Raw genomic sequence first — 27,766 nt, forward strand, 5'->3', positions numbered from 1 at the left:
AAATGTTGTGGTCAGAGAGTGGAAGCGGTGAGTTATTTAGTTGGGAGATTGAACAGAGCCGGACAAAGACCAGATCAAGAGTGTTACCGTCTTTGTCATTCAGTCGGTCAGTCATTCCGAGAATATCTTCTAAGGATAATATCTGAAATATGCCTGAAAAATAATTCCCTGCTATAGATGCTTCATTATTATTATTACTATGCTTCACTATTACTATCAATCTGACAAATGATCTGCTTCATCCTCAGGTATGTGTCCCAGCTGCAATACCATCATCACCCATCTTTCCTGAGCCCCAATCAATCCTCCCTGTAGTATCTGTCTTCTATCAATGGTATGTGTCCAAGCTGCAATACCATCATCACCCATCTTTTCTGAACCCCAATCAATCACCCCTTTATCTGTCTGCTATCAATGGTATGTGTCCCGGCTGCAATACCATCATCACTCATCTTTCCTGAACCCCAATCAATCACCCCTGTATCTGTCTACTATCAATGGTATGTGTCCCAGCTGCAATACCATCATCACCCATCTTTCCTGAGCCCCAATCAATCACCCCTGTAGCCGACTGCTATCAATGGTATGTGTCCTGGCTGCAGTACCACCATCACCCATCTTTCCTGAACCCCAATCAATCACCCCTGTATCTGCTATCAATGCTAAATCTGTCCTTTTAGATCTGACCATTTTTTTCTTGTGACTTCTAATTAATCATCTCCTGTGTCTGTCCAGTCTCCCTACTGCTCCTCCCTCCTTCTGATCACACCTGGCCTGTTTGATGTGCAATAGACATCTTATAAATTCAGACTACGAGGTCTGTCTGGACCTCGGTCTGTCATTCCAAGGATGTCTTCTAAGGATAATATCTGAAATATGCCTGAAAAATAACTCCTGGCTATAGATGTTTCATTATTATTATTACTAGAGTTGAGCAAAACGAGTCGAACAAATTCATAAGTCGGCGACTTTCGCTGAAGTCGGGTTTCATGAAATGAAACCCGACCATAGCGTGAGGTCGGCCACGAGCTCGGCGACCAGGGCGCCAAAGTCGCGTTTCAAATGATGCTTCCCGTGCCCTTTTTCAGCCAATGATGGAGGACGCACACTGTGGGCAACGCGATGACATAGGCATAGGTCACCACCATCTTTGAGAAGGGCATGCAAGTGATTGGCTTGCTGTGTGTGGCGTCACAGGGGCTATAAAAGGGCGTGCACGCCAAACGCCATCTTACTTCTGGCGATCTTAGCATAGGGAGAGGCGCTGCAGCTGATTCAGAATAAGGGAGAGCATTAGGAAGGCTAAAAGAAAAAAAAAACTGCTTCTGCTGATAGCGCCTTTCACTGTAGTTAGTGTGCAGTGAAAGGTGATGATTTTTGCTTTTGTGCAGCAGCGCTGGTGGTGATTAGGCTGCCTTTTAAGGCTACCTGCTAGCTGCAGTGCTGTGTTCACACTGGTGTTCAAACTGCTTTTTTCAAAGCAATCCAAATTTTATTGTTTTGTCCTGGTGAGTTACTGAGCATTCATTTTTTCACATAGCGTACAGCGGTGTACGTTCCTCACACAGTACCGTGTACCGGCTGTTATCACGGCAAAATTGAAGCTATCTGGGTGTGACTCTGTAAGAAAAAGCCGAGGAGTTTGTCCGTTCTTACAGACCTACACCTTAGAGTTTTGTCCGTTTTACAAACAGTTTCGTATATCTACTTTTTGATTACATTCAAAACTAGACAGAGACAGCGTGTGTCAGTCCGTATACAAAAACATGGAGCTTGACAATTTTACATACACACACTGTACAGCGGTGTACGTGTACGCTCCTCACACAGTACCATGTACCGGCTGGTATCACGGCCAAATTGAAGCTATCTGGGTGTGATTCTGTAAGAAAAAGCCAAGGAGTTTGTCCGTTCTTACAGACTTACACTCTACGAAGATTCCAATTCTGCCCAATTCTATATACACCTTGTAGTTTGTCATACACTAGGCAATTTCAGCCTGTTACATTGCGGTGTAATCTCTCCTGGGCCTGAGACAATAGTTCAGCGTCCTCCAATCTACAGTGAGCTTCAAATTCTCACCAATACTCTATACAACGTCCACCTTGTCATACAGCATCCAATTTCAGCCTGTTACATTGCGGTGTAATCTCTCCTGGGCCTGAGACAATAGTTCAGCGTCCTCCAATCTACAGTGAGCTTCAAATTCTCACCAATACTCTATACACCGTCCACCTTGTCATACAGGACCCAATTTCAGCCTGTTACATTGCGGTGTAATCTCTCCTGGGCCTGAGACAATAGTTCAGCGTCCTCCAATCTAAAGTGAGCTTCAAATTCTCACCAATACTCTATATACACTGTCCACCTTGTCATACAGCATCCAATTTCAGCCTGTTACATTGCGGTGTAATCTCTCCTGGGCCTGAGACAATAGCTCAGCGTACTCCAATCTACAGTGAGCTTCAAATTCTCACCAATACTCTATACACCGTCCACCTTGTCATACAGCATCCAATTTCAGTCTGTTACATTGCGGTGAAATCTCTCCTGGGCCTGAGACAATAGTTCAACGTACTCCAATCTACAGTGAGCTTCAAATTCTCACCAATACTCTATACACCTTCCACCTTGTCATACAGCATCCAATTTCAGCCTGTTACATTGCGGTGTAATCTCTCCTGGGCCTGAGACAATAGTTCAGCGTCCTCCAATCTACAGTGAGCTTCAAATACTCTTTCCTTGTGTCCTTCACCCCTACCAAAAGTGAAGGATGCGGCAGGCCACACTACAGATTACTCCATGGAGCTGTTTTCACATACCATGCCTGGGTTATCAAGTCAAATCGTGAATTCCCCAGTCCAAGATGAATCTGACATGGAGTGCACTGATGCACAGCCACTGCTAGATTTTTCTGCTGGTACATTCACTCAGAGCAATACATTGTCCTCACAGTGTACTGCGGCAGAATCAGACCTTGATGAAACTCAGGTGCCCCCTCGCGCATACTATACCACCTTACACGGTGACACAGAGGAAGGTTCACATGAAATTGAAGAGGAGGTGATGGATGACCCAGTTGTTGACCCAGATTGGCATCCATTGGGGGAAGAGGGTGCCGCTGCCAATAGCTCAGAAGAGGAGGAGGAGGATCCGCAGCAGGCATCGACATCGCAACAGCTGTCATCTGGCAGGCCCGGAACAGTCCAAAAACGTGTCACAAAAACAAAAAAACTTGCAGGACAACTTGGCCAGACGGTCAAATTAGCACAGCGTGCAAGGCCTCAAAATGTCTTCCATAGTAGGAAGAGTGCAGTGTGGCACTTTTTTTAACAAAATCCTAATGATCTGTCAAAAGTTATCTGTAAAAAGAAAAGGGGGAGACAGGGCGCTTCCAATGCGTAGGTCTGTATGGAAAGTAGATGAGTGCACAGCAAGTGTTAGGCTCACCTGATAGGGTTGTGAGAGTCACAACACCTATAATCGCATAAAACAGCTGCAGCAGTCTGCACGAGGTCCAAGGACTTGGTACAAAGGGAAGGCTGGTAGTGCAATAAGAGACAGCGCTGCTGTGGTAGAATTCAAGGTATCTTTATTGCCATCGCGTTTCCAGAGCCAGTCCCAGCTCACTTCATCAGGGCATGTTACAGAAGTTCATTGCAGGGGTATATATACACATAAAAAAAAAAATAAAAAGGGGGAGGCGCCAAGAATAGTGAGGTGACACGTCAGCATGGATACATATACATGAATCATGCAAAACAATAAAACTTTATTACAACCATATTAAAAACGATGTTTAAAATGCCATAAAAAGAGTGTTGTAATCTGGTTCATCATGTGTTATGGAAAGACTCTTATTATTTTATTTCATTTGATGTATCTGCTTTATATACAAACATTGAACATGAGTTGGGTCTTGAATGTTTTAACAGGTTCCTTTTATCAAACATTCGTTTATCTGTTGCACAAAAAGCTTTTATCTACAAAGGGATGGATTTTATTTTGCATAATAACTTTTTTACTTTTCTGGGGGAATTTTATCACCAGACACGTGGGACCGCTATGGGATCACGAGTAGCACCTACGTATGCAAATCTTTTTATTGGGGTCTTTGAACAAAATTTTATCACCAATGAGACTTTTAATAAAGGCATCATTTTATACAGAAGATACATTGATGACCTGTTCTTAATCTGGGACAATGACGTTTTAGATGTGGGTGCTCTTATTTGTTCCATCCAGAATAATACATGGGGCTTGACTTTTACCCCACATGTTAATAATCAGTCCATGGATTTTTTAGACATCACATTTTTCATCAGGGATTCCAAGATTTGCAGTAAAACGTTTTTTAAAGAGGTGGATTCTAATAGTTATGTACATTTTAAGAGTGGACACTACAAAAAATGGCTTTTTAATATTCCTCACAATCAGTTCCAAAGGATAAGAAAGAACTGCACTAATGATGAGGATTTTAACACACAATCCGAGGTCCTGAGGGAAAGGTTCCTTGCTCAGAGGTATCCCAAAAAACTCATTAGTTCTACATGTGATAATGTTTTTAAAAATTTTAACCAGAATATTCTCCTCAGCAAATCTCTGGCTAAACAAAAGAAAGATGATGCTGAACTCTTTAGAACAAATTTTATTACAACATTCAGTTCACAACAGAACAGGATAAGAGATGTTCTAAATAATTTATGGCCCATCATTAAGAAGGACCCGATATTTAATGGGGTCCTTCCAGACAAACCTGCTATCACCTTCCGAAAGGCCAGGTCATTAAAGAATATTCTGGCTCCAAGTAGACTTCTACCCCAGACGCCTACTACCCATACCATTTCATCACCAGGGATTTATAAGTGTCACCGTCCTAATTGTGCTTGCTGTCATACCATTTCACACTGCACGTCTGTGTTTGTCCACCCCATTACACTTGAAAAATTTCCCCTCAAATTCCACCTCACTTGTCATTCCTCTCATGTTATACATGTCATTTCCTGTCCTTGTCCCAGATTGTATGGAGGTCGCACTACACAAGCACTACATTGTCGCATGAATTCACACCGTCACAATATCAAAATAGGCTTCCAAAAACATGGACTTTCACGACACTTTGACACCACACATTCCAGAGATTTCAGTAAAGCCACCATTTATCCCATTGATCACATACCAGACCACATCCCCAATAGGTTTCAATCACTATGCAGAAAGGAAGTTTTTTGGATCTACAAACTCAAATCTATTGAGCCCGATGGTCTTAATATCATCAATGATGTTTTTTATTGATTTTATTTTGACCTTGTGTTTTAATATCTTATCCTTTCAATTCCTTTATATCATCATCTTCGTTTTTTAAAGAAAAACATTTATGCATTTTTTTTTTCACCCAGGAATTTTTTTTTTTAATTTTTTTTCAATTTTTTAAATTTTTTTTTATTTTTTTTATTTTTATTATGTCTTAACACTCAATTTTTAACCATTTTTATATCACCTATTCCAGAGAGTTTCTTCTTGTTGTTCTTTTCTCCACCTAGAAAAAAAGATATTTGAGACTAGTTTTAGCTATTTACACATGATTTTAGCCATTATCTCCTTACTTTCAAGTTTCACATGTAGCATAGTGGACTAATACCATGAGTTATATCCTCTGAGGCAAGTTCTAATCCACCCCAGGACTCGGGAGTCATTTTTTAATCTTTTACCTCGTGATCCCCCCCGTGTCTTTTTATTTTTTAATCACGTTTTTTATACCAACACTCTTTTTATGGAATTTTAAACATCGTTTTTAATATGGTTGTAATAAAGTTTTATTGTTTTGCATGATTCATGTACACTCACTGGCCACTTTATTAGGTACACCATGCTAGTAAGGGGTTGGACCCCCTTTTGCCTTCAGAACTGCCTCAATTCTTCGTGGCAGAGATTCAACAAGGTGCTGGAAGCATTCCTCAGAGATTTTGGACCATATTGACATGATGGCATCACACAGTTGGCGCAGATTTGTCGGCTGCACATCCCTGATGCGAATCTCCCGTTCCACCACATCCCAAAGATGCTCTATTGGATTGAGATCTGGTGACTGAGGAGGCCATTTGAGTACAGTAAACTCATTGTCATGTTCAAGAAACCAATCTGAGATGATTCGAGCTTTATGACATGGCGCATTATCCTGCTGAAAGTAGCCATCAGATGTTGGGTACATTGTGGTCATAAAGGGATGGACATGGTCAGCAACAATACTCAGGTAGGCTGTGGCGTTGCAACGATGCTCAATTGGTACCAAGGGGCCCAAAGAGTGCCCAGAAAAAATTCCCCACACCATGACACCACCACCACCAGCCTGAACCGTTGATACAAGGCAGGATGGATCCATGCTTTCATGTTGTTTACGCCAAATTCTGACCCTACCATCCGAATGTCGCAGCAGAAATCGAGACTCATCAGACCAGGCAACGTTTTTCCAATCTTCTACTGTCCAATTTCGATGAGCTTGTGCAAATTGTAGCCTCAATTTCCTGTTCTTAGCTGAGAGGAGTGGTACCCAGTGTGGTCTTCTGCTGCTGTAGCCCATCTGCCTCAAAGTTCGACGCACTGTGCGTTCAGAGATGCTCTTCTGCCTACCTTGGTTGTAACGGGTGGCAATTTGAGTCACTGTTGCCTTTCTATCAGCTCGAACCAGTCTGCCCATTCTCCTCTGACCTCTGGCATCAACATGGCATTTCCGGCCACAGAACTGCCGCTCACTGGATTTTTTTTCTTTTTCGGACCATTCTCTGTAAACCCTAGAGATGGTTGTGCGTGAAAATCCCAGTAGATCAGCAGTTTCTGAAATTCTCAGACCAGCCCTTCTGGCACCAACAATCATGCCACGTTCAAAGGCACTCAAATCACCTTTCTTCCCCATACTGATGCTCGGTTTGAACTGCAGGAGATTGTCTTGACCATGTCTACATGCCTAAATGCACTGAGTTGCCGCCATGTGATTGGCTGATTAGAAATTAAGTCTTAACACACAGTTGGACAGGTGTACCTAATAAAGTGGCCAGTGAGTGTATATGTATCCATGCTGACTTGTCACCTCACTATTCTTGGCGCCTCCCCCTTTTTTTTTTTTTTTTTTATGTGTATATATACCCCTGCAATGAACTTCTGTAACATGCCCTGATGAAGTGAGCTGGGACTGGCTCAGGAAACGCGTTGGCAATAAAGATACCTTGAATTCTACCACAGCAGAAAAGTTATCTGTAAGAAGTGCGCAAAGATCTTTAGCCGAGGGAAGAATCTGAGAAATTTGAATACCAGTTGCATGCTTAGACATTTAACCACCATGCACTTGCAAGTGTGGACAGACTACCAAACCTCACGTACCACATGTGCACCTGCTCCGAATGAAGGTAGTCAGCAATGCTACATCGCTTCCCCCACTGTAAGCCCACCGGTTAGCACACCATCAGCAGCAAAAGTCGAGGTGTCGTCGCAAGGGCAAAACAGTCATGGAATCACAATGTTATTGCTACGAAAGACTGAATCTAGGCCATCAGCAACATCACCAAAACCATCACCATCACCAACCCTCTCTCAGTCCGCCATGTCCACCGCTAGATCCACCATATGCAGCTCTCAAGTACAGCTCACCCTACCGGAGACTCTGAGTAGGACAAGAAAGTACTCATCCTCTCATCCGTGTACACTGGCTTTGAACGCCCACATTGCCAAACTAATCTCGTCAGAGATGATGCCCTACCGTTTGGTTGAAAGCAAAGCTTTCCGCGAGCTCATGGCCTACGCAGTACCACGCTATGACCTACCCAATCGGCACTTCTTTTCGCGAAAAGCCATCCCAACCCTCCACATGCATGTGAAAGACTGCATTGTCCATGCACTCAAGCAATCAGTGAGTGGAAAGGTGCACCTGACACCAGATGCATGGTCCAGTAGGCATGGCCAGGGCCGTTACGTGTCCATCACTTCGCACTGGGTTAATGTGGTGGATGCAGGATCCACAGGGGACAGCGGAGGTGGGACAGTGCTGCCTAGCCCACGGTATAGGAAACAGTTGGCTGTAGGCGTTCAACCCTCCTCTTCCTCAACAAGCGAAAGCTCGTCCACAGAGCGCAGTCGCACGAGCACTCCATCCGCAGCTGCCAGTATCGCACATGAGGTGTCCCACTATCGAACAGCTAGTGGTAAGCATCAGCAGGCTGTGTTGAAGATGATGTGTTTGGGCGACAACAGACACACCGCGGAGGTACTGGCCGACTACTTGCAACGACATACTGAGTCATGGCTGGGCAGTCTACATCTTGAGGCAGGCAAGGTAGTTAGTGATAGCGGACGGAATTTTGTGGCAGCCATAGCCCTTTCAAAACTCAAATACCTTGCCTGGCTCACACCTTGAACCTGGTGGTGCAGTGCTTCCTCAATAATTATCCGGAGTTAACAGCCCTGCTCCATAAGGTGCGAAGACTGTGCTCGCACATCCGCCGGTCGCACGTACACTCCAGTCGTATGCAGAAGCTGCAGCGATTGCTCCACCTTCCCAACCACCACCTAATAATCGACGTTGCAACAAGGTGAAACTCCACCCTGCACATGGTTCAGAGGCTGTGCGAACAGAGGCAGGCTGTAATTCATTTGTGGGAGGATACACGGGCAGGCAGTTTGCGGGCAGACATCGAGTTGTCTGGTGTGCAGTGGTCGAAGCTGAAAGACCTCTGTAAAATCCTTCAGTGTTTTGAGGAATGCACACGGCTGGTAAGCGCAGACGACGCCATCATAAGCATGAGCATCCCACTTATGCATCTGCTCATGCAAACTTTGACGCACATTAAGGAGCAGGCGTCTGCAGCCGAGGAGGAAGAGGAGGAGGGAAGCCTTGTTGACAGTCAGCCATTGTCTGGTCAGGGAAGTCTCGTGGACGAGGTGGAAGAAGAAGAGGAAGAGGAGGATGATGATGGGGATGATTATTTTGGGGAGGATGCTTCTCAGGGGGCAAGAGAAAATGTTGGTGTGGCAAGGTCAGGTACAGGGCTTGTGCGTGACAGGAGGGATGTTGATTTGCCAGAAAGTGCTCCTCCACCCAGAACTCGCAGTGCTTCATTGACACCGGGAACATTGTCCCACATGTCTGATTATGCCTTGCAGATCCTAAAAAGGGACCCCCGCATTGCCAAAATGATGAACGTTGACGACTACTGGTTGGCCAGCATCCTGGATCCACGCTATAAAGGCAAATTCCAAAACATCATGCCACAGGAGAACCTAGAGCTAATATTGGCTAACAAACAAGCAACTCTGGTAAACCGTTTGTTTGAGGCATTCCCAGCTCACAGCGGTGGTGATGGTTCTCCCACGAGCCTTAGGGGGCAACATGTTAGAGGTGTTCGTGGTGCACACAGCCGAAGTGGCGTGGGACACAGGGGTTTCATGACCATGTTGTGGACTGATTTTTCAAGTACCGCTCGCACGACTGGTAATACTGCATCGATTGAAAGTGACAGGAGACAGCAGTTGTCAACTATGGTAACAAACTACTTCTCCCATATCGATGTTCTCCCTCACCGGTCATTCCCCTTTGACTATTGGGCCAGTAAACTTGACACCTGGCCTGAATTGGCACAATATGCCTTACAGGAGCTTGCTTGCCCAGCTGCTAGTGTGTTATCTGAAAGAGTATTCAGTGCTGCTGGATCAATCCTGACAGAAAAAAGGACCCGTTTGTCTACCCAAAATGTTGATGATCTACAGTAACCTTCATTAAAATGAACCATGCATGGGTTTCAATTGCTTTTGTCCCACCCTCCCCTGCCGACACGTAGGTTGCCAGAAAAATGGCTCGCTTTTGTCCTCCTCTTCTGCGGACTTCTCCAATTCCTCCATTTGCAGCTGCTGAATGTCCAGCATCAACATATGCCATTTTTTCAACCTCCCTAACTGGGCTGCCTCTCCCCACAGGGCCGGGGTCACCACCTGGTGCACGCACCTGTGCGAGTGCCATTGCCCTGGACAGGTGGGTGGGCCCACTCTTAGGCGACGGCACTGGCACAGGGTCCCTCATAGTTCAATCAAGTGTCTCTGACAGTGGGGGTGCACACCCGCCGTCAGACACACCGGCGTACTATGAGGGGCCCTGTGCCATTACCGCCACCCATGAGTGGGCCCCCCTGCTTGCTCAGGGCACCAGCACTTGCAATACTTACCTCTCCCTGCTCCACCACTGTGTAGTCCGGGCTGTTAAATCCTTCACTGGGACTGCAAATACAAATTTGGTGAAGTTATAGATGATGTTTAAGACGTAGCTATGTCCTGTCCTGCTGGGCTCTATCTTCAGATGATCAATGGCTTCCATTTGTTAAGGACGTCGACTCCCAATGAGATGCAGTGATGGTTTATCATCAGCTTTCACGGTTTTCCTACTCACAGAAGTGTGCCATTACTGCCCACATTTTTTAAATATGTCCTCTCATGCCAATTCAATAGAAGCGCCTACGGCCTGTTGCTTCTGTCTTTTGCACTCCAAAGTTACCTGACATGTCATGATAGGCAGTGAGGACAATGTCTCTACATCTCGCCCTGTGATCACAATTTGATGGAGATGAGTGGGCTCCATGGTACTGCGATACAGCAAACCTTTCTTCACAAGAACTGTATTCACTGTCTCCACAGACAAAGTAATTGAGGGTCAGCATCTTCTCTGAGAATTCTCCCGGGAGTTTTTCCCGTGATTAGTAATTACAAAATGTCTGCAATCACTCGACTTTCTGTCTGTACTTGTATCCATCTCGTTTCCTCTTCCAGAGAGTCTGGACTGTCTTACTGAGACTGAACTATATATGAAGATTCAAAAATACCCCAACAGTGTATACTGGTGTACGCTTCGAATACATAACCCTTTTCCAACTTTTTAGATTCTTGTGTAATCCATACTGAGGCTGAGAGTGTCTTTGTCGGACTCTGGAAATATACACAGAGATTTTTAATGTTTAAACTATGCTATATATACCTGCTGTTAGGCTTCGGATTCCTGACACTGCTCGGCAGGAGTCCAGAGCCAGACATTCAGCAGTCTCCCATTCTCCTCCGACCGCTCCGGGTGCTGCTCAGCAATCTCGGCGAGCCAGGCATGCTCCTCAGACTTGTTCTGTGAGCCTGGATGTTGCTGCCACCTCTGGTGCAGCAATGGTAGCGCAACCTGCTCCACAGGGAACCGCTCCAGAGGCTAAGTCCTCGTGCCGTGCTACTGGGCATGCCCGCAACTTGACCTCTCACTGGAGAGCAGGGGTCACATGCTCAGGTCCTGCGTCGGATCTGATTGGTTCTTCCCAGGGTAATGGAAGGTCCCGGAAGCGCATCGCTATAAAAAGCCCACATGGCGGCTCGGCGATGCGCTAGTGTAGCATATTATGCTGTGTGTGTATGGTGATGGATGCATGGACTGGTGACTGACTTATTATGAAACCCCTTCCCTTGGATAATACGATTGGTGACTGAGTGTTGGGTTAGTCAGCTCCAGATTGTGGCAAGCTACACGCCACTGTGCTTTCCGCACCTACACTAGCGTCCGGTTCTCCAGTACCGACGCCTGCGGCTTTAGTTATTGCCGCGCTGCGGTAGCAGCGTCTATTGGCGGTTGCGGCTGCAACGCCATCCGCTGAGCTTCCTGTGAAGCTAACAGGGCCAGCGGCTTTATATTTATTTCTGCCAAGCGACTCTGTGTCTGAACAGAGCCGCTCTTAGCGTTCGGGTGACGTTAACCCGAGCTCAGTACTTCACCTTCTGGTGCATCTGCCATTGTCCAGCAGCGGTCTTACCACCTACCGCACGGTGGACCCCGGGCGGCGAACGCACCTCCTATTATTTATATCTGGTGCGTTCCGCCGACCCAACATTACACTAGCGCCTGGCTCTGGCTGGCAGTGGCAGACGTGCAGCAGTTGCAGCGCTATATTCGTCAGCTGGAGAGCAGGTTGGCGGCTATTGAGAGCACCAACTCAGCTGCGAATACTGCGCTAGCTGCTGCTCAGACAGTCGCTGAGGCTGTCTCACGTGTGCCCGCATTTGTGCCCGCATTTTTGCCCGCTTCCCGACAAGTTTTCGGGTGACAGCGCCACCTGTAGGGGATTCGTGAGCCAGTGCTCAATTCAGCTCGAGTTACTGGCTGCACGGTTTCCTACAGAGCGGGCTAAGGTGGGCTCTTCTGTCACTCTTGTCTGGCCGGGCATTACAGTGGGCTACACCATTGTGGGAACGTGATGATCCTGTGGTTCAGGGTGCTGCTCAGTTCCTTGCGGCCCTGAAGCAGGTCTTTTTGGACCACGGATCACGCACGATACCTCTTTACAATTACTCTACCTAACACAGGGGTCACTCTCGGTCAGCCATTATGCCATTCGGTTCCAGACATTGGCTTCCGAATTAGAGTGGCTGGACAAAGCTTTAGTCCCGGTGTTTTGGAGAGGGTTGGCTGAGCACGTTAAAGACGCTCTAGCTACCACAGAGGTTCCCACAAGTCTGGAGGAATTGATTGCCGTCTCCACCCGCATTGACCTCTGGTTTATGGAGCGCGGGCTGGAACGGGCACAATCCAGACGTAGGGTTAATTTGGCTCCCACATTCACCGAGCCGCTAACATACCCCTCACAGGAGCTTTAACCCTCCGAACCTATGGAGGTGTCTCGCACCGGCTCAAAGCCGCGTCCGATGCGAAGCTCTGCACGTTGCTATCAGTGCCGACAGTTTGGTCACCCGGCTAGCACGTGTCCTCTGCGGGTGAAAAGACGTCCATGACCAGTGGCCTTAGGTGGTGGGCAGTCCAATATGAAACCCTTCTCGCCCAAACCGGTATTCCGGGGCATTTTAGACAGTGGGTCTTCCACCTGGGAGGCAGAGGTTACCGTGGATTCCGGGGCCAAGGGAAACTTTATGTCCTCCACCTTTGCCCAGAGACACGCTATCCCCCTGGTGCTATTACCACAGCCTCTAACCATCAGGGTGGTTAACGGTGCTCCGCTACCCTCTCAGGTGACCCATCAGACAGCTTTACTCGGGCTCTCTATCTCACCATCTCATTGTGAGACTCTGTCCTTGCTCATATTACCTGATGACATCGACCAGGTGCTTCTCGGGGTTCCCTCGCTCCGTTGCCATTCCCCTCACATTGATTGGGCTTCGGGGAACATACTGGGTTGGAGCAAGGACTGTGAGGGAAGGTGCCTGAGGGGCAGTGTTCAGGTGGCTTCCACTGAAGTGCCTGCGGATCTCTCTGCACTTCCTTAGCCCTACCACCAGTACGCGGACGTCTTCTCTAAGGAGTCTGCGGAGACACTCCCGCCACACCGCCCATATGATTGCCCGATAGATCTCATGCCAGGCATAGAACCTCCTAGAGGCTGTGTGTATCCACTATCACTCCCTGAGACAGAAGCTATGTCACAATACATCCGGGAGAACCTGGCTAGAGGTTTTATCAGGAAGTCAGTGTCGCCGGCTGGTGCAGGGTTCTTTTTCGTTCAGAAAAAGAGCGGAGAGTTACGTCCCTGCATTGATTACAGAGGTCTCAATGCCATAACAGTGAAGAACAAGTACCCTCTTCCGTTGATCTCTGAACTGTTTGACAGGTTGCGAGGGGCCCGGATTTTTACAAAACTAGATCTACAGGGGGCATACAACCTGATCTGCATTCGCGAGGGAGACGAGTGGAAGACAGCTTTTAACACCAGGGATGGCCACTATGAATATCTGGCCATGCCCTTTGGCCTGTGTAATGCGCTAGCTGTCTTCCAAGACTTCGTCAACGACATCTTCCGCGATATGCTGTCTACTTCGGTGGTGGTCTATCTGGATGATATACTCATCTTCTCGCCAGATTTGACCACTCACCGGAGAGACGTATGCAGGGTCTTCGACCGTTTACCGGCGAACTCTCTATACGCCAAGCTGGAGAAGTGTCAGTTTGAGCAGGAGTCTTTGCCATTCCTGGGCTATATCATCTCGGCCCAGGGATTGGCTATGGATCCGGCCAAACTACAAGCGGTGATGGATTGGCAAGAACCCCATTCACTCAAAGCGGTGCATCGCTTCTTAGGGTTCGTAAATTATTACCGCCAGTTTATACCGCACTTCTCCACATTGGTAGCTCCTTTGGTTGCTCTCACCAAGAAAGGAGCTAACCCAAATGCTTGGTCAGAACAGGTCTCCAAGGCCTTCTTGTCTATCAAATCCCACTTTGCTGGCTCTCCCATCTTACACCATCCCGATGTGATCAAGCCATTTATTCTGGAGGTAGATGCCTCTTCTGTCGGTGCAGGAGCAGTCCTTTTCCAAAAGGATGCTCAAGGTCGGAAGCATCCCTGCTTCTTCTTCTCAAAGACCTTCTCACCAGCAGAGAAGAATTATTCCTTTGGTGACAGGGAGCTGCTAGCCATGAAGTTGGCCTTTTCAGAGTGGAGACATCTCCTGGAGGGGGCTCGATTTCCCTTCCAGGTATATACGGACCATAAAATCTGGTCTATTTACAGACGGCCCAGCGCCTGAACTCCCGTCAGGCTAGGTGGTCGCTCTTCTTTCCCGCTTCCGCTTCACCCTGCACTACCTCTTTGGAGAGAACGTCCGTGCGGATGCTCTCTCATGCTCGGTGGTCTCAGTGGAGGAAGGAGAGGCTGAGCCTCGGTTAATTCTCCCTCCGGAGAGTTTTACGACCGTGGCTCCAGTTGCTCTCGAGTCAGTGCCACCAGGCAAGACCTTGTTGCCTCCTCAGCTACGGCCGGAGGTCCTCACCTGGGCACATGCCTCCAGGGTGGGTGGTCATTTTGGCAATAAATGGACCACCGAACTCCTGGCAAGCTCATATTGGTGGCCACATATGGCTCGAGAAGTTAAGGAATACGTACAAGCATGCATTTCGTGTGCTTGGAACAGACCCTCTAGACAGAGGCCGGCGGGGCTGTTATATCCTCTGCCAGTGGCAAATAGACCGTGGGAGATGGTTGGCATGGATTTCATAGTTGGCCTGCCCAAGTCTGGTGGCAGTACGGTCATCTGGGTGGTCACCGACCATTTTTCCAAAATGGTGCATCTGGTGCCACTCGCACGGCTGCCTTCCGCCCGTGGTCTTGCCACTTTGTTCATAAAGCACGTGTTACATTTACATGGCATGCCGGACAAAATCGTGAGTGACCGAGGTCCCCAGTTTGCGTCTCGGTTTTGGAGGGAGCTCTGCAGCCTACTCAGCATCGAGCTAAATCTGTCCTCCGCTTACCATCCCGAGATGAATGGCTTGGTCGAGAGAGCCAATCAGACCTTGGTTACCTACCTGCGGCATTTTATCTCTGCCAGGCAGGATGACTGGGCATCCTTGCTACCTAGGGCTGAATTTGACCTAAACAATGCGGTGGCTGATTCCACTGGTCAGACGCCCTTCCTCCTAAACCATGGTCAACATCCACGTGTCCCTGTTCCGATGCCAGTGTCCTCCACTGACTCCAGGGTGGCCCGGGACATTTGGGATCGCAATCAGGATGCTATCCGTGCTTCTAAGGAAAGGATGAAGGCATCTGCCGACACCCATCGGCGACCCGCTCCAAGCTTCTCCCCTGGCGACATGGTGTGGCTCTCCACCCGAAACATTAAACTGCGGGTCGAGTCTCCCAAGTTCGCACCGCGATACATTGGACCATTCAAGGTCCTCGAGCGACTTAGCTCGGTGGTCTACCGCCTGGCTCTTCCTCCACATTTGGCTATTTCGGACGTGTTCCATGTGTCCCTCCTCAAACCAGTTCACATGGCCCGGTCTTCTGAGTCATCTGCCAGGTCATCAGACTTATCGTCTGACGAGTTTGAGGTTAACGCCATTGTGGGGCGCAGGTTTGTCCGTGGCAAAAATTTTTATTTGGTGGACTGGAAGGGTCACGGGTCCGAGGCTCGGATCTGGTGGAAAACATTCATGCACCGCTCCTGATCTCAGCCTTTGAGCGCAGTGAGGCTCAAAGGGGGGGGGCCTTAGGAGGGGTGGTAATGTTAGGTATCGGATTCCTGACACTGCACGAGTCCAGAGCCAGACATTCAGCGGTCTCCCATTCTCCTCCGACCGCTCCGGGTGCTGCTCAGCAATCTCGGCGAGCCAGGCATGCTCCTCAGACTTGTTCTGTGAGCCTGGATATTGCTGCCACCTCTGGTGCAGCAATGGTAGCGCAACCTGCTCCACAGGGAACCGCTTCAGAGGCTAAGTCCTCGTGCCGTGCTACTGGGCATGCCCGCAACTTGACCTCCCACTGGAGAGCAGGGGTCACATGCTCAGGTGCTGCGTCGGATCTGATTGGTTCTTCCCAGGGTAATGGAAGGTCCCGGCAGCACATTGCTATAAAAAGCCCACATGGCGGCTCGGCGATGCGCTAGTGTAGCATATTATGCTGTGTGTGTATGGTGATGGATGCATGGACTGGTGACTGACTTATTATGAAACCCCTTCCCTTGGATAATACGATTGGTGACTGAGTGTTGGGTTAGTCAGCTCCAGATTGTGGCAAGCTACACGCCACTGCGCTTTCCGCACCTATACTGTGCTTCCCGGACATGTAAGGGCATGATAGACCTGTTATTGCTCGATCTCGCGTGCCAGAGCCTCGCGTATCCCTCTAGTAAGCTTGACGCGTACCGCGGGGGCAGGCCAGAGTCTCGTTCGTTAACGGAATAAAGCTGACAAATCGCTAGCACAACTCAAAACGGATATACCACACCACACACAGAATTGACAAAGCTTTCAATGTGTGCATCTTTTCTTTAGGTGGCATGGTTGGGGTTTCCCAGGTGGAGTCCAATTAAGCTGCAGGCTCCACTTCTGGTGGTGCCCTTTTGGACATTCAGCTTTGCAACCATACTGCCCCGGAAACCAAACACTTTGCCTTCATGGACGCTGTTTGGAGGTTCGTGGGAATAACGCCGCCCGATCGGCAGTTGGCATAATTTATTGGTGGGAAGTCTGACGGTATATGTTCGTGTTCGATTTCAGATTCTTTTTTTTTTGTTTGTATTTTACATTTTTATTCCAGCCTTTCTTGACTTCATAAGGGCACGACAAGCCTATATCTGTGTCTCCTCCACCTCCTCCTTTTACTCCTCCACCTCTTTTCTAAATGTAGTTGCCCTTTTCCATGTTATTTTTGTCTTCTGAGCATTTTGTCTGCTTTGGGACACCTTTTAAGGTGTTTTGTAATTGTTTTCTATGTGTTTGTATTTGTTTGTGTTTGCCTGCCATTGTTTTCAATGGGGTTCGACGGTGTTCGTCGAACTTTCAACGAACTTGCCTCCTGTGCGACGAACCAAAACACTAGCAGGTTGGCTCAACACTACTCCTGATATATAGACGTACATTTTTAATGTTTAAACTATGCTATATATACCTGGTATCTGGTGATACTGTACCCTTTCTGCCAGGAAGTCCTCCTCCACCCACCACTCTAAGTGTATCATTGACACCTGGAACATTGTCCCACATGTGTGATTATTTCTTTCGGATCTTCTTGTTATATTGTGGTGTGATCCATCCTGAGTGTGTGAGAGTCTATGGGTTACTCCTGCAATTTAGATGTACATTTAAAAATTACCCCAACACTGTATACAGCTCTACGCTTGTGATACATTACCCATTTACTGCTTGTTATATTCTGGTCTAATCCAAACTGACCAAGTGAGAGTTATTTTCTGACTGTGGAAATAAATACTGAGATTGACAACAATGACACCTACAGTACACTGTGTACAGCTGTACTCTTCAGATCCATTACCATTTTACGGCTTTTTAGATTGTGTTGTAATCCAATACTGAGCCTGAGAGCGTCTGTGTGTGCCTCCTGAAATATCTATGGAGATTTAGAATGTTTAAATTATACTATATATACCTGCTATCTGATGATACTGTACACTTTGTCTACTTTTTATATTCTTGTCTAATCCATACTGAGCCTGTGAGCGTATCTGTGTGACTGATGGAATATATAAGGAGATTGACAATTATCCTTTGACTGAATAGAGCTGTATGCTTCTGATACAGTACCATATATCTGATGTTATTGTGGGTCTATTTTCTGCAAAATTTTGAAGTTTGGTAGAAGAGGCCGTGGACGTGGGGGGCCAGCTGGTGCTGATGGTGGTGGTGCATCTGCTGGTAGTGGCAAAAGCACAATAGCAGCTAAGGCAGGAGGTGTTGAGCCTGCATCATGGTCTGGCTCCAGACGCCTGGAAGTCTACCTTTTCTGGGAGTAGGTTAACCGCTTTTAAAGCCGGAGCATGAGTGTCATGATCTGAATTTAATGTGACAGTTTTAATTTGCACAGGGTGAACTTTTTTTACTTTGGCAAGTGCCAAGTGACTTGTCTGTCCCCGATGGTGGTTAGTGGTATCGCACTTTAGGTTTAATGTGCACGTAATTATGAATCAGGTGTGGGGCTCTATAAGGGAGTCTCAGGGTGCGCAATCACGGCTGCTGATATTGATTGATTCATTCTGAGTTTGTGAAGCCTGGGTGAACATGGAGCTGAAGAGGAGTCCTGCGCAGTCAGCCAGAGGAGACGAGTGGCAGCTAATGGTGTCTGCAGGAATTGCTGGCATGGCGTGGAGGAGTCGCAGTTTGTGGTGTCGGCGGGAAGTGCGTGCATGGCTTTGTGGAGTGGCGACTATGGAGAGAGTTGCACGCGGCATGCTCGACTTGGTGGCCAAGAGCTGGACTCAAGCATGCTTAGAATTTTGGCAGAGGCTGACTCATCCTTGGGACTCTGTTATTGGACTGCTGCAACTGGAGATGGACTCTGCTCCAAGGCTGCACTATGGTGTAGGATCCAGGATGGTGATGGATCCGGGTGGAGGAGAAGACGCACGCAGGTTTTGGGGCTCTGTTGCAGGAGCATAAGCACAGAGCCTAAAGCTAAGTGGTGTTTCCCCTGTATTGTCTTCTTTCCTCATGTGTGTTGTTAGTGCAGTGGTGGGATTAGTCTCCGCACCGACCAATTCCCTAGTGAGGGTTTAGGGTCAGGGCGAGCAAGGGTTTAAGGTTCGCGTGCGGCGACAGGTGCGGAGCCTGTATAGGGAATGTGAGGAGTGCAGGGACACTGGCTCAGGGAAGTACAGGAGGTCTCCATGTCCCCATTCCCTATCGCAGGGCCCACCATTGTTAATGTTACCCAGGTCCCCCTTATTATTTAAATTCGCCGTACTGGAGGCGGGGTTTCCAGAATTTATATTAACGTGTAATACCTAAATTCGCCAGGTGGAGGCGGCGTATCCATCTGCACGTATTATTATTTAAATTCGCCACTGGAGGCGCTGTATCCAGGGTCACGTGTGTTATGGGTCCGCCTTGCGGTATCATCTGCGTCCAGACACACGTGACCATGACAATGAGGAACTGGTTTTGGCTTACACTGCCGAAACAGACTCCAGCAAATATGCCCTCCTCTTCTGTATTTTCAAAAAATGCAAACACTGAGTCGTCAAGTACTGGCTCCTGGTCAGGAAGAACGCCTTTCCTTGTGTCCTTCACCCCCACCAAAAATGAATGATGCAGCAGGCCACACTTCACATTAGTCCATGTAGCTCTTTCTATCATACCATGCCTGGGTTATCAAGTCAAATCGTGAATTCCCCAGTTCAAGATAAATCTGACATGGAGTGTGGGTGGCCAGCCAGGGCAGTGGGGTTAATCGGTACCGGGCCGGTGTCTCACAGGGATGTGTCATGGTGGTGGTGACCCGTTCCGTGGCCCTGGGCGTCTATGCGAAGGGGTGAATTACATTTATAGGTGAATGATACGTGACGCCACCTGTGGTTTCTGATTAGATTGACCAGCGCTGCAGTGTTGCTTCTCTGGGACAGATGTTGTGATGCAGCTAAGATGTAGAAGCCCTGCACAGGTGGGGCCGTAGTCGCAGGGCAGATGAAAGAGTTGGTAGATGGTGCTCAGTGCAGGATGTAGTAGAGCCGTGAGCCAGGCACAGGAGAAAGATGACAGACACAGTCGTGCAGTTCCTTTACCTGTACTTGGTAAGTGCCGTCCAGGACCCAAAGTACAGATGGAGAAAAAGTTGGTCAGCCTGGAAGCCAATTTGGAAATCTCTCTCTGCAGATAGGTAGTGTGGCCTCCGTTCTAGCGATTATCAGAGGTACTCGCAGTGCTGAGTTCAATGAAGTTCCCCCTGTTGATTCTCTTTTGGAACTTTCTCGTATAGGAGGCAGCCGTAGCCTTTTCCTTCTGGCTCCCACATGTCGCTGCTGGGGCCTCCGAGCCTTAGTTGGGTACGAGCATTTACAGCTGCTACTTCCTCCGGTTTCTGCTGCAGGAACGTCAGTGTCCCTACAAACTCGGAGACCGGAATCCGGACCATGCGCTTCAGCTAGGAGTGAGCCTTAACTCTGCTCATCTTCCAGCTCCCCTTCTCACGTCCACCACTTCCCCTTCCCTTCACAGACTGCCCTAACTTACCTCCTCCCGACCACAGAGAGCAGCTCCTCAGCAGTCAGGTTCAGAGGTCTCCCTGCTGGCCTGGAGTGGGAAATGTGTTGTGTGTTGGTTTAACTGCTAGAGAGATCCTTCGTTGCTACCAAGCATGACATCACACTCCCTAGGAGGAAGATAATGCCACTGTGGCGACCATACTCCTGGGGGCGCCACAAGTGCACTGATGCCCAACCACTGCTAGATGATTCTGCTGGTACATTGACCCAGACCACTACATTCCCCTCACACTCTGCACAGCCAGAATCTGGCCCTGAGGAAACTCAGGTTCCCCTTCCCGCATACTATACCACCTTACACGGAGACAACGAGGAAGGTGCAGATGAAAGTGAAGGTTCCTTGAGCAGGTGGGGGGGCACACTCATGGGCGACGGCACTGGCACAGGGCCCCTCATAGTACGCAAAAGTGTCTCTGCCGGTGGGAGGGCCCACCCGCCGTCAGACGCACCGCCCACCTGCCGTCAGACACACCACCTCACACCGCCGTACTATGAGGGGCCCTATGCCAGTGCCATTGCCAATGAGTGGGCCCCCCTGCTTGCTCAGGATCACAGCACTTGCAAAGTTGAAATACTTACCTCTCCCTGCTCCACCGCCGTGACGTCTTCCGCGTTTCCTGACAGTGATATTCTGATCAGAGAGCGCAATGACATCACGTCTGTACACCCTCTGCCTATACAGCCAAGTGCATTGAGATGGAAGATGGGGACGACAAGGATTCCAGACTAGTAAAGGGATTCCCTAGTGAGGAGACTTATTTAATTGTTTTCAAAGTTGGGACAGCAATTTTTGTGGAGCACTATACTCTGGAGAATGATATATGTGGCCCACCATACACTGGAGCATTCCAAAGGTGGACATCAGACACTGGAGCAGCATTTACAGGGCCCATTATACACTAGAGCATTAGAAATGGGGCCCATTATATATGTAGCATTATTTGGGCCCATAAGACAGTGGAGCTTCATCCATGCGGACCAACATATACTGTAGCATTATGTGGAGCTCATCATATACTGTTTCAAACATTATATGGGACCAATGATTCTGTATGGAGAAATATATGGGCCTCATTACTCTGTATAGCGCACTATGCGGTGGCCGTAATACTGTATGGAGTAATATACTGTACGTTTTTGGAGCTATTGGAGAATTTAAAATGGATAGCAGTCATGAGATGTAAAAAGTGAAGTATTTTTCATTGTACTATACCGCTATTTCTCTGCCGTATCGGAGCATCATGAGTTGTGGTATGTGTTAAAGGGGCACTCTTTGGCCCAGGGCACATGAAAACCTGGAGCCAGCCCTACCCCCCCCACAATTTTAGCCAAATAACCCCCAGTTTTCAGTGCGTAACTATTATTATGAAGTAAATTAAGGTTGACAAGCTTCAGTAATAAGAATTGATGTTTTTGGCATTCAAAAGGGCACTGTAGGTGTGTTTACTGTCCTCCACTCCCTGCTGACTTTGCTTCCCCATTGACTTGCATTGGGTTTCGTGTTTCAGTCGGCCTTCGACTTTTCACGCTAATCGGCCGATTTCTTTCGACCCGACTTTTGAGAAAGTCGGGTTTCATGAAACCCGACTCGACCCGAAAAAAGGCAAAGTTGCTCATCTCTAACTATTACTATGCTTCACTATTACTATCAATCTGACAATCGATCTGCTTCTTCTCAGGTATGTGTCCTGGCTGCAAAACCATCATCACCCATCTTTCCTGAACCCCAATCAATCACCCCTGTATCTGTCTGCTATCAATGGTATGTGTCCCGGCTGCAATACCATCATCACCCATCTTTCCTGACCCCCAAACAATCACCCCTGTATCTGTCTGCTATCAATGGTATGTGTCCCGACTGCAATACCATCATCACCCATCTTTCCTGAACCCCAATCAATCACCCCTGTATCTGTCTGCTATCAATGGTATGTGTCCCGACTGCAATACCATCATCACCCATCTTTCCTGAACCCCAATCAATCACCCCTGTATCTGTCTGCTATCAATGGTATGTGTCCCGGCTGCAATACCATCATCACCCATCTTTCCTGACCCCCAAACAATCACCCCTGTATCTGTCTGCTATCAATGGTATGTGTCCCGACTGCAATACCATCATCACCCATCTTTCCTGAACCCCAATCAATCACCCCTGTATCTGTCTGCTATCAATGGTATGTGTCCCGACTGCAATACCATCATCACCCATCTTTCCTGAACCTCAATCAATCAACCCTGTATCTGTCTGCTATCAATGCTTTATCTGTCCTTTTAGATCTGACCTTTATTTTTTTTTTACTACTGGTATTTCTTCTGTGTAGGATTTTTTTCTGTTTTATTTTGGAAGAGACCATTAATGTGGATTATAGAAATAGTGAAACTAATTGGATGTCACAAATATCCTCAATTTTCAAAGATGCGGGAAATAATGGAACTAATGGGAATCCTGATGGTATCCATGAGGATAAAGCAACTCTGAAGGAGATACCATATAAAAGAACAAAGTCATGGTGGTATAAGAATTCCCTTGAACACTATATGCAACGTAATTTAATTCCACGTGGTTTACCGATATAGGTATTTCCGTCCTTCCCATTAGAGGATGACACTTTATTGAAAAAATGGGAAGATGCCTGTAATACATGTTCCCGCCCTTTAATGGAAATATTGATTGAAGTTGATAAGAAGAATATAGAGTCTATGGAAAATAATATTAAAATGTTATAAGAAAAGCTTCAAAAAATCTCACTGCTGAACAACTAACTAAATTTGATGGTGATCTGAACACATCATTTTCTAAATGGGAATCTGAAATTCAGAAACTCAAGGTAACAAAATTTCAACGTGACCTTCAAGATTATCAAACCAATAAGGTTTACAAATAGCGTGGTCGATCTATCATGAAAAGATCTGGAAGCTCCTTAGCAAGCACTAGTTCCTGGAGTTCTACAAGTATCCCTAATGGTGACTCTTCTAAGGTTTTGAATAGATACACTACGAGATTTACAACTGGAAAAAGAAAATCCAACTATTGTGATCAGGAATCCAATAATGAGGGGAATTTAAAGGTAATTAATTTGTCAGATGTGCAATTAACTCACGATCACATTTCTGTATTATCTTTGGGTTTGCGCTTTTGCCCTACAGCAAAAACTGACCATTTTGTGGCTATTAAGGATACCATTTTATTTGCATGAAAGTTATTGTGAAAAAAGTATCACGCTGATAAGTCATCTCCAAATTCTTTTTCCACAGAAGAGGAATGGGCAGCGCTACAGGCGCCAGAAGCTCTTATTGCAGAGGAAGAAGAGACTCCAGGTAAATTCCCTGATTATATTAAAAAGAAATCAAAGTCCTTCCCTCCTATTTCACAAAACTCATCTATTGAGGTGTTTGTGAAGATGGTTTGTGATGAGATACGCCAACTACCATCTACTAGGCCTTTTGATCATCTCAATTCTGAGCAGAGATTAGCATTGGAACATCTTAATGAGATGAAAAATGTTGTTTATAAACCATCTGATAAAGGCGGTAACATTGGTGTGTGGCCATGTATTCAACATGAAAAGGAGGCACTTAGGCAGATCCACAATGTTATGAGCGGTTGCCACAGGATCCAACTTTTTCATATCAAAAAGAATTATTTCGTATTCTAGAAGAAGCTTTGGAGGAAGGGATAATTTTGAAATCTATCTGGGAAGGACTAAGAGTCGATTCACCATCTGTTCCAACATTATATTTACTGCCAAAAGTCCATAAGGATATGAAAGAACCAGGACGGCCTATAATTTCTGGAAATGGTAGTTTATTGGAACCCATTTCAAAATTTTTAGATTTTTATTTAAAACCTATAGTAAAAGAACTTCCTCCTTATATAAAGGATACCACGGTGGCACTGCAGAGACTGGATGGGATATACATAAATGCCAATATGTGTATTGTAACATGCGATGTGGAATCGTTATACACATCAATTCCACATGAGCAAGGTCTTTTAGCAGTGAAGCGGTATTTATCCAGTCGTGGGCTTGATGTTTCATTAGTAGGTTTTTTAATGCGTTTGTTGGAGTATGCTCTTTTACATAACTATTTTGTTTGTAAGGATCGATTTTATGTTCAGAAGAGAGGCGTAGCCATGGGTGCGGCTTTCACACCCTCCTATGCAAATGTATTCATGGGGGCATGGGAGCATGAATATGTTGAAAATGGGGATTATATTTCATCAGGTTCAGTTGTATTATGGATGAGATTCATCGATGACATTTTATTTGTCTGGCAGGGTTCCAAAGCGCAATTGGAAGGATTCCTTCAATATTTGAATGAAAACAGTATTAATATTAACTTACCTGCACGATTAAACAGGATTCCATAAATTTTCTGGATCTGAAGATATTGGTTGATGACACAGGATTTCTTCTCACTTCCATCTACCGGAAAGAAACGAGTGTTAATGCATTGCTCCATGCCAGTTCATCACATCCAGCGCATATCATCCGTGCGATACCAATAATGATATAATTCAATTCTGTGTCACATAAGGATTCTCTTAGTACTTTTGCTTCCCCCTGACCCCGCACCTTTTATGCATAAATACCAGTTTTATATCGGTTCAGATGTATGTAAACTGCCACGGTCCGTTCCGATGGGCGGGGCTTATTCAACTGCTCCCCCCTCCCTGTCTTGCTCTACACAAGAAGAAATGCGTAGAGCAAGGCAGGGAGGGGGGAGCAGGTGAATAAGCCCCGCCCAGTGGACCGGAACGTGGCAGTTTACATACATCTGAACCGATATAAAAAAGGTATTTATGCAGGAAAGGTGCGGGGTCAGAGGGAAGCAAAAGTACTAATAGAATCCTTATGTGACACACAATTGAATTATATCATTATATATCTCAAAAAAGGGGTGACAGATTCCCTTTAAGAACTAGACGTATCTGTGATCGACAAGATGTTTTCGAAGAACAGGCCAATGAACTTACGAATAGATTTTTCAAAAAGGGGTTATCGGAGAAATATTGTGCATAAAGCTTTTGTTAGAGCCAAAGAAGCTGATCGGCAATCGTTGTTAATTTCTAAGGCAAAAAATAAAGAAACAGATGGTCATGTGCGGTTCATGACAAATTTTCACTCTAGACGGCATGAGATGACTGGTATCATCTCGAAGTTTTGGCCTATTATTTTACAGGATCCAGGTATATCTAATTTATTACCTGAGAAACCTTTGGTTGTTGCTAATCGCAACAAAACTTATGAGGAAATATGAAGATTTGATGCTGTATTATTAGTGATATATATCTTCTAGAACAGTTCAAGTTTGAATGTAAATGCAGATCTTTAAACTGTGAATTCGTTATATATGATTTTAATCATATATATATTAATTATTGTGATACTTTTTTGTTCCTCATATGATGCATTGTGAATAACTCCTTATGGCCTAATATTAATGGTTGTTCCATATATGGTTCTAATTTTATATATGTCAACATTGTAATCACGATATTTTTTCTTCATTTGACTATATTTATTCTCTCTCCATTTTTATTGTCTTCTAATAATGGTGGTATCATTGATGTTTGTTTATCTATGTAAGCTGTTTGGTTCTTGTTTTATTGATTATGTCGGTAATTATGCCTTAAATACAAATACGTATTTTTCGCATTATAAGATGCTCCGGATTATAAGACACACCAAAAATGTTGGGGAGAAAAATAGGAAAAAACTTTTTTTTAATAAAATGGTGGTGCTTCTTATAATCCAGGCATCTTATTGCTTACCAGGGGTGGTGGGAAGTGGAGTCCCAGGGTTGCGGCTGGAAGAGGCAGGAGTGGAACGTTGCTTCTAGGATGAAGGGGTGTTTTGATGTGCGGCTAGCCGCTGCTGGTGTCCGATGCTGCCACTGTGCTATGTCCCCGCTCTTTGTACCTGGTACTACCGCTCGCTGTGCCTGCCGGGTGCTGCCGGCCGCTCTATCCTCCGGTGCTGCCAGGTGCTGCCGCCCGCTCTGTCCTCCGATGCTGCCGGGTGCCGCCGCCCGCTCTGTCCTCTGGTGCTGCCGCCCGCTCTGTCCTCCGATGCTGCCGGTTGCCGCCGTCCGCTCTGTCCTCCGGTGCTGACAGGTGCTGCCGCCGCCGCGCTCTGTTCCCCGGTGCTTGCCGCCGCGCTCTGTCCCGTGCTGCGTGGGGGGGCTCTGCCGTTCCAGCCATGCTTTGTTGTCTGTTTGGTGGATTGCTTCCTGGAAAATGGCTGCCGCGCAAGCGCAGATGGAGATCTTCGCACAGACAACAAAGCATGGATGGAATGGCAGAAGCCCCCACACAGCACAGGACAGAGCACGGCGGCAAGCACCGGGGGACAGAGCGCAGCGGCGGCAGCACCCGGCGGAAAGAGCGTGGCGGCAAGCACCGGACACCTGCAGCGGCAGCACAGAAAATTATATCGGCATTGTAAGACCCACCCCTATTTTCCCCCCAAATTTGGGGGAAAAAATACGTCTTACAAAGCGGAAAATACGGTGTATGTAATTAGTTAGAATCACTACTTTGCACCTTCCACATTGTTTAATGATCATGTGGTATTTTTGACCTGTGAGTTATTATTTATTGAGCAATTATCTTATTTCGCAATTGCACATAGTCACTTTACATTCTTATTTATATTATTATGCATATGTGGAGTCACTGATCCTTCATCACATCCCTCGGCTGACGTCCGGTCTGTGTCTACGTCATGTAGGGCTTGGCGTCGGCCCGCTCGCGTGACTAGTATCATGATGTTTATCTCGAGGCGTGGGACGCAAGGGTGACGGGATTCTCGGCATGCGCACAATTAGTTCATAACACGGTCATTTGACCGGAATCACTTTCTATTTAAACTGTATGTATCTATACACTTTAACACCTTGTCATTCTAACACGTACGTCAACATGTGCTTAAATCACCCTACATGGGTCAATATAATAGCATTGCTACATGCACAACCATTTACCAATGGCCATTTTTTATACTAGTAAACTGGCCATCATTGAGCGATGCCTCAATTATTTTTCCATTTAGTTCATTACCAGTATACTCTCACATGTATTGTTGCTATCATATTTGCACTGTGCCAAGTGTATCAGTGGATTTATGTATTCAGCTGCTTCTTTGGACACACAATTTTTATAGTTTTTACATTATTCACATTATTATTTGGATATGCACCCCCTGTCATCTTGTTGTGAACTGCATTGTATTTCTATATGGTATGCATT

The 27,766-nt window shown here is 46.6% G+C and overlaps 1 long non-coding RNA gene across 2 annotated transcripts in view; it reads right to left on the bottom strand.

The window, feature by feature from the left end:
- The window catches only part of LOC141071271 (uncharacterized), a 48,967-nt gene extending 23,954 nt beyond the window's left edge, over positions 1–25,013 (bottom strand). For both annotated transcript variants that reach the window (XR_012226676.1, XR_012226675.1), the window contains exon 1: positions 24,861–25,013. This is a non-coding gene — a long non-coding RNA (uncharacterized lncRNA). The remainder of the gene's footprint in view (positions 1–24,860) is intronic.
- Between the last annotated feature and the right edge of the window lie 2,753 nt (positions 25,014–27,766).

This window comes from Dendrobates tinctorius, unplaced genomic scaffold, assembly GCF_039654945.1.
Source record: "Dendrobates tinctorius isolate UK_male_01 unplaced genomic scaffold, ASM3965494v1 ptg000014l, whole genome shotgun sequence".
Taxonomy (NCBI): domain Eukaryota; kingdom Metazoa; phylum Chordata; class Amphibia; order Anura; family Dendrobatidae; genus Dendrobates; species Dendrobates tinctorius.